This window comes from Bos mutus, chromosome 22 (assembly GCF_027580195.1).
Source record: "Bos mutus isolate GX-2022 chromosome 22, NWIPB_WYAK_1.1, whole genome shotgun sequence".
NCBI lineage: Eukaryota > Metazoa > Chordata > Mammalia > Artiodactyla > Bovidae > Bos > Bos mutus.
In genome coordinates this window covers 68,704,826-68,713,732 of record NC_091638.1, presented here as the reverse complement: position 1 = coordinate 68,713,732, position 8,907 = coordinate 68,704,826, and the positions used below count along the sequence as shown (strand labels likewise).

At 46.3% G+C, this 8,907-nt stretch overlaps 1 non-coding gene across 1 annotated transcript; it reads left to right on the top strand.

Annotated features, from left to right (window-relative positions):
- Window positions 1–4,667: 4,667 nt before the first annotated feature.
- On the top strand, window positions 4,668–4,740 carry TRNAE-CUC (transfer RNA glutamic acid (anticodon CUC)). Its single transcript has one exon. It is a non-coding gene; the product is annotated as a tRNA-Glu (tRNA).
- The last annotated feature ends 4,167 nt before the right edge of the window (window positions 4,741–8,907 follow it).

Below are 8,907 nucleotides of genomic sequence, written 5' to 3'. Positions count from 1 at the left end.
GCCGGCCAGTCCGCGATGGCTTATGGGAGTGGTAGTCCCGCTGCTCTGGGCTCCCCAGAGGGCGGAGAAGAGCGGAGGCAGCCCCGCCTTTCTGAGGTCCTCAGGGATTGGTCATTCCAATTCACGCTCACCCAGGTAGCCGAGGAACCGCAGTGCCTTTTGGGAGATGTAGTCCGGGTAGTGAGCGGGCGGTGTCCGCTTCTGTAGGTTGTTGCTTGTTGGCAAGATGTGATGACAACGGGAACTTTTTAACACTGCTGGAGTACTGTAAATGTGTTCAGCCATTTTAGCTGGTTATTTATCGGTATCGATTAACACATAAAAGTGCCTACTGTAAGTCTAGCTTTCGGTCTACAGGGAAAATCTGACACGTGTGCAAAGAAGACCATCTAAAGAACCATTGTAATTATTTGTAATACAGCAAAAGAAGAGTAAAGTAACTCTCTGCATCCTAAGATGGATCTTCAGGGCACATTGTTCAAGGGGAGAGGCTGCAGAACAATATGTATGATGGGGTAGGATTTATATTACCATTTAAAAACTTCAAAATAATACTAAATAATTTCTACAGAACTTGAAGGCTTTTGAACTGTAGCATATTCAAAAGCAGAGACTCTTTGCCAACAAAGGTCCCTCTGGACTGGTTTTCCAGTGGTCATGGAGAGTTGGACTGTGAAGAAAGCTGAGCGCGGAGAATTGATGCAGACTCAGTCCATTCTGCAAGGAGATCCAACCAGAGATCAGCCAGCCCTGGGTGTTCTTTGGAAGGAATGATGCTAAAGCTGAAACTCCAGTACTTTGGCCACCTCATGCGAAGAGTTGACTCATTGGAAGACTCTGATGCTGGGAGTCGGTGATGGACAGGGAGGCCTGGCGTGCCGCGATTTATGGGGTCGCCAAGAGTCGGACACGACTGAGCGACTGAACTGAACTGAAGGAGACAGGACCAACGTGGTGTTCTAGATTGAATCCTAGACCAGAAGAAAAAGGATTTAGTAGAAAAACTGGTGAAGAGGGTGGCTGATTGGCCCAGCTCGCCTAAGTCTGAGGGGACTTCAGGGGAGTGGGACTTTCAGTTTTAAAACTAAACCAGTCAAGTCTTGGGCACCTGTGAGCACTACTTATGAAATTCAAAACTATCTGTAGCTTCGTTCATTTTTCAAAGGAGATCAGCTCTGGGATTTCTTTGGAAGGAATGATGCTAAAGCTGAAACTCCAGTTCTTTGGCCACCTCATGTGAAGAGTTGACTCATTGGAAAAGACTCTGATGCTGGGAGGGATTGGGGCAGGAGGAGAAGGGGACGACAGAGGATGAGATGGCTGGATGGCATCACTGACTCGATGGATGTAAGTCTGAGTGAACTCCAGGAGTTGGTGATGGACAGGGAAGCCTGGCGTACTGCGATTCATGGGGTCACAAAGAGTCGGACACGACTGAGCGACTGAACTGAACTGAACTGAACTGAAGTTTTGATAAATGTACCATGTTGTGTAAGATGTTAACATTTAGGGAAGTTTAGTGAGGCATATATGGGAATTATATATAATTAATTGTTAAGTCTTGGGCACCTGTGAGCACTACTTATGAAATTCAAAACTATCTGTAGCTTTGTTTATTTTTCATTCCTAAGTTTTGATAAATGTACAGTGTTGTGTAAGATGTTAACATTTAGGGAAGTTGAGTGAGGCATATATGGGAATAGATCATCAAGGACTGCGTTCTGGGGTACCCCGTCATGTACAGGTTGGGAAACCAGGAGGAACCAGCAAAGATTCTGAGAGGAATCAGCCAGAGAGATGGGAGAAAAGCCACATGGGCATTTGGTTTAGAGGACCAAGCCAGAGGAATGAGCCACAGGGTGCCCACAGGTCAGCAAGCTGAGCACCAAGGACTGATTGCATTTAGCTCTGTGAGAACCCCTGGCGACCACCTTAGGAGCAGTTTGGGAACAAAAGCCCAGAGTTCTTGGGCTCAAGAAAAATGAGAGGGAAGAAATTGGAGACAGTGATAATACACAACTCTTTTAGGGAGCTTTCCAGAAGAGAAGAAAAAACCAAGCTGGCAACTGGAGGTAGAAGAAGGTCAAAGGAGGTCCTGGTGTTGTGGCTGTTTTTTGGGTTTTTTTGATAGGTAAGAAGTGGATTTATTCAGATACAGACAGAAGCACACTCCACAGACAGAGTTTGGGCCATCACAGAGGGTGAGTGCAGCCCCGAAATTTGATGTGTTGGTTTTTATAGGCTGGGTCTTGATGTCTCATCGCAGAAAGAATTCAGACAAAGTGATAGGTGAAGAGTGGATTTATTCAGATACAGAGAATCACACTCCACAGACAGAGTGTGGGCCATTGCAGAGGGCGAGTGCAATGTGGCTGTTGTTTAATAGGAAAGAAGGCAGGACTGATGACCTTGAACAAGTAGAGAGGATGGGCGTTCCCAATTTGCAGGCCTGTAGAAAAAAAAATTTTTTTAACTAAAAAAACCCCCCACAATTTGCAAGCTTGTCCTTTGCTAGTAGCATGAACAGTTCTAGTCACAATAATTGGAGATACGGTAGAGTACATGGGTACTTTCATTTTCCCAATGAAATAGGAAGCCCAGCTGGTCTTCCTCCCAAACGCCACCTTCTCAATGAGGCTGACCCAGACCTAACCAGCCTACTTAAAATCATAGTCTCCAACCGAAATGCTTCTTCTAACCCCTCCCCTCCACTGTGCTTTCTAAAATGTTTTCTTCTAAAGCACTAACAGCTTCTAGAACAGGGTTTCTCAACCAGGGCAGATTGACATTCGTATCGTATACGTGCTCAGTCACTCAGTCGTGTCTGACTCTTTTGAGATCCCATGGACTGAAGCCCACCAGGCTCTTCTGTCAATGGGATTTTTCAGGCAAGTATATTGGAGCTGGTTGTCATTTCCTACTCCAGGGGAGCTTCCCAACCCAGGGATCGAACCCATGTCTTCTTCGTCTCCTTAACTGACAGGCGGATTCTTCACCACTAGCGTCACTGTAGTTGGGGACCGATTTGTGCCCTGTAGGATGCTTAGCAGCCTCCCTGGCTTCTCCCCCTTTTAGATGTCCCTCCCCCTGTTGTAACAGTAGAAATGTCTCCAAACATTGCCAAATATCTCTGGGGGGCAAACTGCTCCCTGTTGAGAACCACTTCTCAAGCACCTCATAAGTGCTCAGTTGCTTCAGTCATGTCTGACTCTCTGCAGCCCCATGGACTGTCGCCCACCAGGGTCCTCCATAATTGTTGTTATTGCTCAGTCACTCAGTCGTGTCTGACTCTTTGCAACCCATGGACTGCAGCACACCAGGCTTCCCTGTCCTTCACAATCTCCCAGAGTTTGTGCAAACTCATGTCCATTGGCTCAGTGATGCCATCCAAGCATCTCATCCTGTGTTGCCCCCTTCTCCTCCTGTCCTCAGTCCTTCCCAGCATCAGGGTCTTTTCAGTGAGTCAGCTCTTCTCATCAGGTGGCTGAAGTATTGGAGCTTCAACTTTTCAGCATCAGTCCTTCCAATGAATTGATCCAGGATTGAGTTCCTATAGGATTGACTGGTTTGATCTCCTTGCAGTCCAAGCGACTCTCAAGAGTCTTCTCCAGCACCAGTTTGAAGGCATCAATTCTTTGGCACTAAGCCTTCTTTATGGTCCAACTCTCACATCTGTACATGACTACTGGAAAAACCATAGCTTGACTTATTTATTATTTGTCTCAAACCACCAAAATGTAAGCTCCACAATGACAGGTAACATGTCTGTTTTGTTCATGGATGTGTTCCATGTCCCTAGAATAGTGTCCTGTACATAACTGATGTTCAACAATTATTTGCTGGATAAATGAACAAATAACATTCATTCATAAGAGTGATTATAAACATTGGCCCAGAATTTAAGCTGTTTGCGGCGGGGGACAGAAGTACAGACACAAGAGGAATGAGGGACAGCAAAAGGGTGGCAAAATCAATGAATTATTGAACTTCCCTGGTGGTCCAGTGTTAAGAACCCACTTACCAGGGCTTTCCTGGTGGCTCAGTGGTAAAGAATCTGCCTGCCAATGCAGGAGACACAGGTTTGATCCCTGGGTTGGGAAGATGCCCTAGAGGAGGAAATGGCAACCCACTCCCACATTCTTGCCTGAGAAATTCCATAGACAGAGGAGCCTTGGTGGGCTAGAGCCCATGGGGTCATAAAGAGTCAGATGTGACTGAGCACACCCACGAGCAAGGCAGGAGGATGGGTTTGATCCCTGGTCTGGAAAGATCCCACATGCTGTAGAGCAACTAAGCCCATCCACAGCCACTGAGCCGGCGCTCTAGAGGCGGGAACCGCGACTACTGAGCTCACGCACCACAGCTACTGAAACCCATGCTCATCAACAAAAGAAGCCACTGCGACGAGAAGCCTGCTCGCCACAGTGAGAGAGCAGCCCCCACCCGTCCCAACTGGATAAAGTCCATGAGGCAGTGAAGACCCAGCACAGACAAAAATAAATAAATGAACGGATTGTAGGTTCCAGTGGGGTTAAAACTTTGTTGTTGTTGGGGTACTAGGGACAGCTGAAAAGATAAGGGTGTTAGTTAGAGAGTGGGAGGCTTGGCATTGAAATTATGGGGAGAAGGTTGCTGTCATTATTAGCAGTGAAAATATTTAGGGAAATTCCCTGGTGGTCCAGTGGTTAGGACTCCACCCTCTCACTGCTGAGGACCCAGGTTCAATCCCTGGTTGGGGAACTAAATCCCACAAGTCATGCAAGGAGGGGGAAAAAAAATTAACAGTAGTGCTTTCTGTACAAACCGAACAGGAGCTGTATATATAAATTTTAAATTTCTAGTAGCTACATTAAAAAAGTAAAAGATACAAGTGAGATTAATTTTAATCACATATAGCAAAATGTATTTCAACTCATAGTCAATATAAAGTTATTAAGGACAATTTATGTTTTTCTACACTAAGTCCTGTTCGCACAACACAAGACTTAGTTCTGTACACACCAAAGGTCCATATGGTCAGAGCTATGGCTTTTCCAGTAGTCATCTATGGATATGAGAGTTGGACCATAAAGAAGGCTGAGCCCCAAAGAACTGATGCTTTCAAATTGTGGTGCTTGAGAAGACTCTTGAGAGTCCCTTGGACAGCAAGGAGATCAAACCGGTCGATTCTAAAGGAAATCCAACCCTGAGTATTCATTGGAAAGACTGATGCTGGAGCTGAAGCTACAATACTTTGGCCACCTGATGCGAAGTGTCAACTCATTGGAAAAGACCCTGATGCTGGGGCAGACTGAGGGCAGGAGGAGAGGAGGGCAACAGATGATGAGATGGCTCGAGGGCATCACCGACTCAATGGACATGTGTTTGAGCAAACTCTGGGAGATAAGTGAAGGACAGGAAAGCCTGGCATGCTGGAGTCCTTGGGGTTGCAAAGAGTCAGACATGACATAGCGACTGCACAACAACAATTGAAGGACAATTGCTTTACAATATTGTATTGGTTTCTTCCATTCATCAATATGACTTAGCAACTGAACAGCAAAGCCTTTGAAATCTGGTATGTTTTATACACACAGCATATCTGACCAGTCACATTTCAAATGTTCAGAGGCTACGTGTGACCAGTGGCTCCCATATGACAGTGTGGCTCTCCAGTATGGCTGTGAGAGTGAGGGACTGGAAGGTAAGATCATGGGACAAGATGGCACTCAAGGAACAGAGAAGCCTGGCAGCTGGATCATCCATGTGTATATCAAAGTCTCTAAGATTCAAAATAATAGTAAGTGAAGTGAATTCAAAGTGCTCAGTTCAGTCCAGTTCAGTCGCTCAGTCGTGTCCGACTCTTTGCGACCCCATGAATCGCAGCACGCCAGGCCTCCCTGTCCATCACCAACTCCTGGAGTTCACCCAGACTCACGTCCATCGAGTCCGTGATGCCATCCAGCCATCTCATCCTCTGTCGTCCCCTTCTCCTCCTGCCCCCAATCCCTCCTAGAATCAGAGACTTTTCCAATGAGTCAACTCTTCGCATGAGGTGGCCAAAGTACTGGAGTTTCAGCTTTAGCATCATTCCTTCCAAAGAAATCCCAGGGCTGATCTCCTTCAGAATGGACTGGTTGGATCTCCTTGCAGTCCAAGGGACTCTCAAGAGTCTTCTCCAACACCACAGTTCAAAAGCATCAATTCTCCGGCGCTCAGCTTTCTTCACAGTCCAACTCTCGCATCCATACATGACCACTGGAAAAACCATAGCTTTGACTAGACGGATCTTTGTTGGCAAAGTAATGTCTCTGCTTTTCAATATGCTATCTAGGTTGGTCATAACTTTCCTTCCAAGGAGTAAGCGTCTTTTAATTTCATGGCTGCAGTCACCATCAAAGTGCTCAGTCATGTCCAACTCTTTGCGACCCCATAGACTATACAGTCCATGGGATTCTCAGCCAGAATACTGGAGTGGGTAGCTGTTCCCTTCTCCAGGGGATCTTCCCAACCCAGGTCTCCCACATTGCAGGTGTTTCTTTACCAGCTGAGCCACCAGGGAAGTAGGATAGAGGGAATTCCCTGGCGGTCTAGTGGTTAGGACCAATGCTTTCACTACCAAAGGCCTGGGTTTGATCCCTGGTCAGGGAACTGAGGTCCTACAAGCTGTGCAGCATGGCCAGCCAAAATAAATAAATGTAATAAAACAAGAATTGGATAGAGAGAGTGGCAACAAGCCAGGAGCTAGAATTATTAAGAAATGAGCCATGCATGGGTTGGGAGACACTGAGACAAAGTAAGTGGTAAAAGCTGATAACTTGAGTTCAGACCTAAGTGTTTGAAAGGAAGAGGGAGCAGGATGTCTACCAGTGGCCTCAGGAAGGACACCTACCCCATCTCCAGGCCGCAAGGCAGGAGGGCTGTGGAAAGTCTGCGGGACACGAGGCAGTGAGCATAACCCCAAAGGGCAAAGTTTCCACCAGAGCAGGAGGGCTAAGGACCATTTGCAAAAGGGGGCGAGGGCGCAGGGGATTTTGCTGCAGTTGGACCATCAGCTCTAGAGCACATGGTGAACAGCTTTCGGGAGCTGAGGGTGGAGACGGGGTCAGAACAAGGGATGGCCAGAGCCATGGAGAACCTAGAGGCCTCAGCCCCTGCAGTGGACCGAGCAACAGGGACAGGAGTAGGCCCAGGTATGATGGTCTTGAGGCAGGGGTCCGGTGGAGGGCCAGCTGCAAGCACGGAGGTCAGGGCTTCCTGCCGAGGACAGGGAGGGTCCTGAAGATCCAACTGGATTCCTGCTGATGGAGAGGAGGCTAGGGGACGGTGGTCCCTCTTGATGCCCGCCAATGACATGGTACACACGGACATAAATTAACGTCATGAGGGGAGGGCAGGGAGCCAAATGGGAGTTCAGCCTCCAATTTACCAGAAAAACAAATGTATATTGTTGTAATCAAAATTAATTTAAAATAGCATCTGCTATGTCTTGACAAAAGTATTAAATCTTAATTTAATAAGGAAACAATCAGACAAATGCAAATTGCAAGTTATTCTACCAAAAAAAACTGGCCTGGACTGTTAAAAAAGATGTTAACCTCGTAAAAAAATGACCTATAAAGGAAGGAGGAGAAAGTTGTCTTGGGTCAAATGAGATTCGAGACACAAGAACTGAATGCAACATGCGATCTAGAATCGGATACTCAACTTTTTTTTAGTGCTATAAAGAATGTTTTTGACATGATTATACCACAAGCTGGTTGACTTAAACAGAAATGTATCACTTCACAGATGTGGAGGCTAGAAGTCCAAGATAAAAATGACTGCAGGAGACACAGAGAACAGAATTATGGGCACGGGAGTCGGGTGGGGGGAGGAGAGGGTAGGGTGGCTGGAGAGTAGCGTGGAAACATACACACTGGCATATGTAAAATAGAGAGCCAGCGGGCATTTTGCTGTGTGACTCTGGGAACTCAAACCAGGGCTCTGTGACAACCTAGAGGCGTGGGACGGGGTGGGAGCGGGGAGGCTTAAGAGGGAGGGGACATAAGTATACCTATGGCTGATTCATGTTGATGTATGCCAGAAACCAGCATAATATTGTAAAGCCATTATCCTTCAATTAAAAATAAATAAATTAAAAAAAAAATGTCTGCAGGATTTGTTACTCCTGAGAGCTGTGAGAAAATCTATTCCAGGCCTCTCTCCTAGCTACGAGTGGTTTATTGGCAAATCCATGGCATTCCTTGGATTATAGAAGCATCACCCTGATCTCTGCCTTCATTTGCACTTGGTGCGCTCCCTGTGTATGCATCCACATTTCCCCCTTTTTTAAAGGACACCAGTCATATTGGGTTAGAGCCAACCCTAATGACCTTGTCAAACTACTTACGTCTGCAATGCCTCTAGTTCCGAATAAGGTCACACTCTGATTTGGGAATAGGACTTCATTTTTAGGGGTCATAATTCAACCCATAACAGATTAATACAGAGTATCAATATTAAATCTTGTGAGAGTGACTTATGGTGGTTCCTTATTCTTTTTTTTTTTCTCTTTTTTGGCCTCACCATGCAGCTTGCAGGATCTTAGTTCCCTGACCAGGGATTGAACCAAGGCCCTCAGCAGTGATAGCATGGAGTCCTAACCACTGGACTGCCAAAGCACAGCCAGAAAAAAAAAAGATATGCCCTGGGAACTTCCTGGAGATCTAATGGTTAGGACTCTACACTTCCACTGCCAAGGACACGGGTTCAAGACATGGATCGGCAGGGAATTCCCTTGGTGGTGGTTCCTTTTTCTTAACGGATGTCTGCAAAGTATTGAGCAAAGTTCAGGCTGTGTGTAACTTACCTTCAGATGGTAGCGAAATACATCGTCAGTACATGAGAAGCACAAAAGCAGCAAACTGAGCAATGGTGAATCCAGAA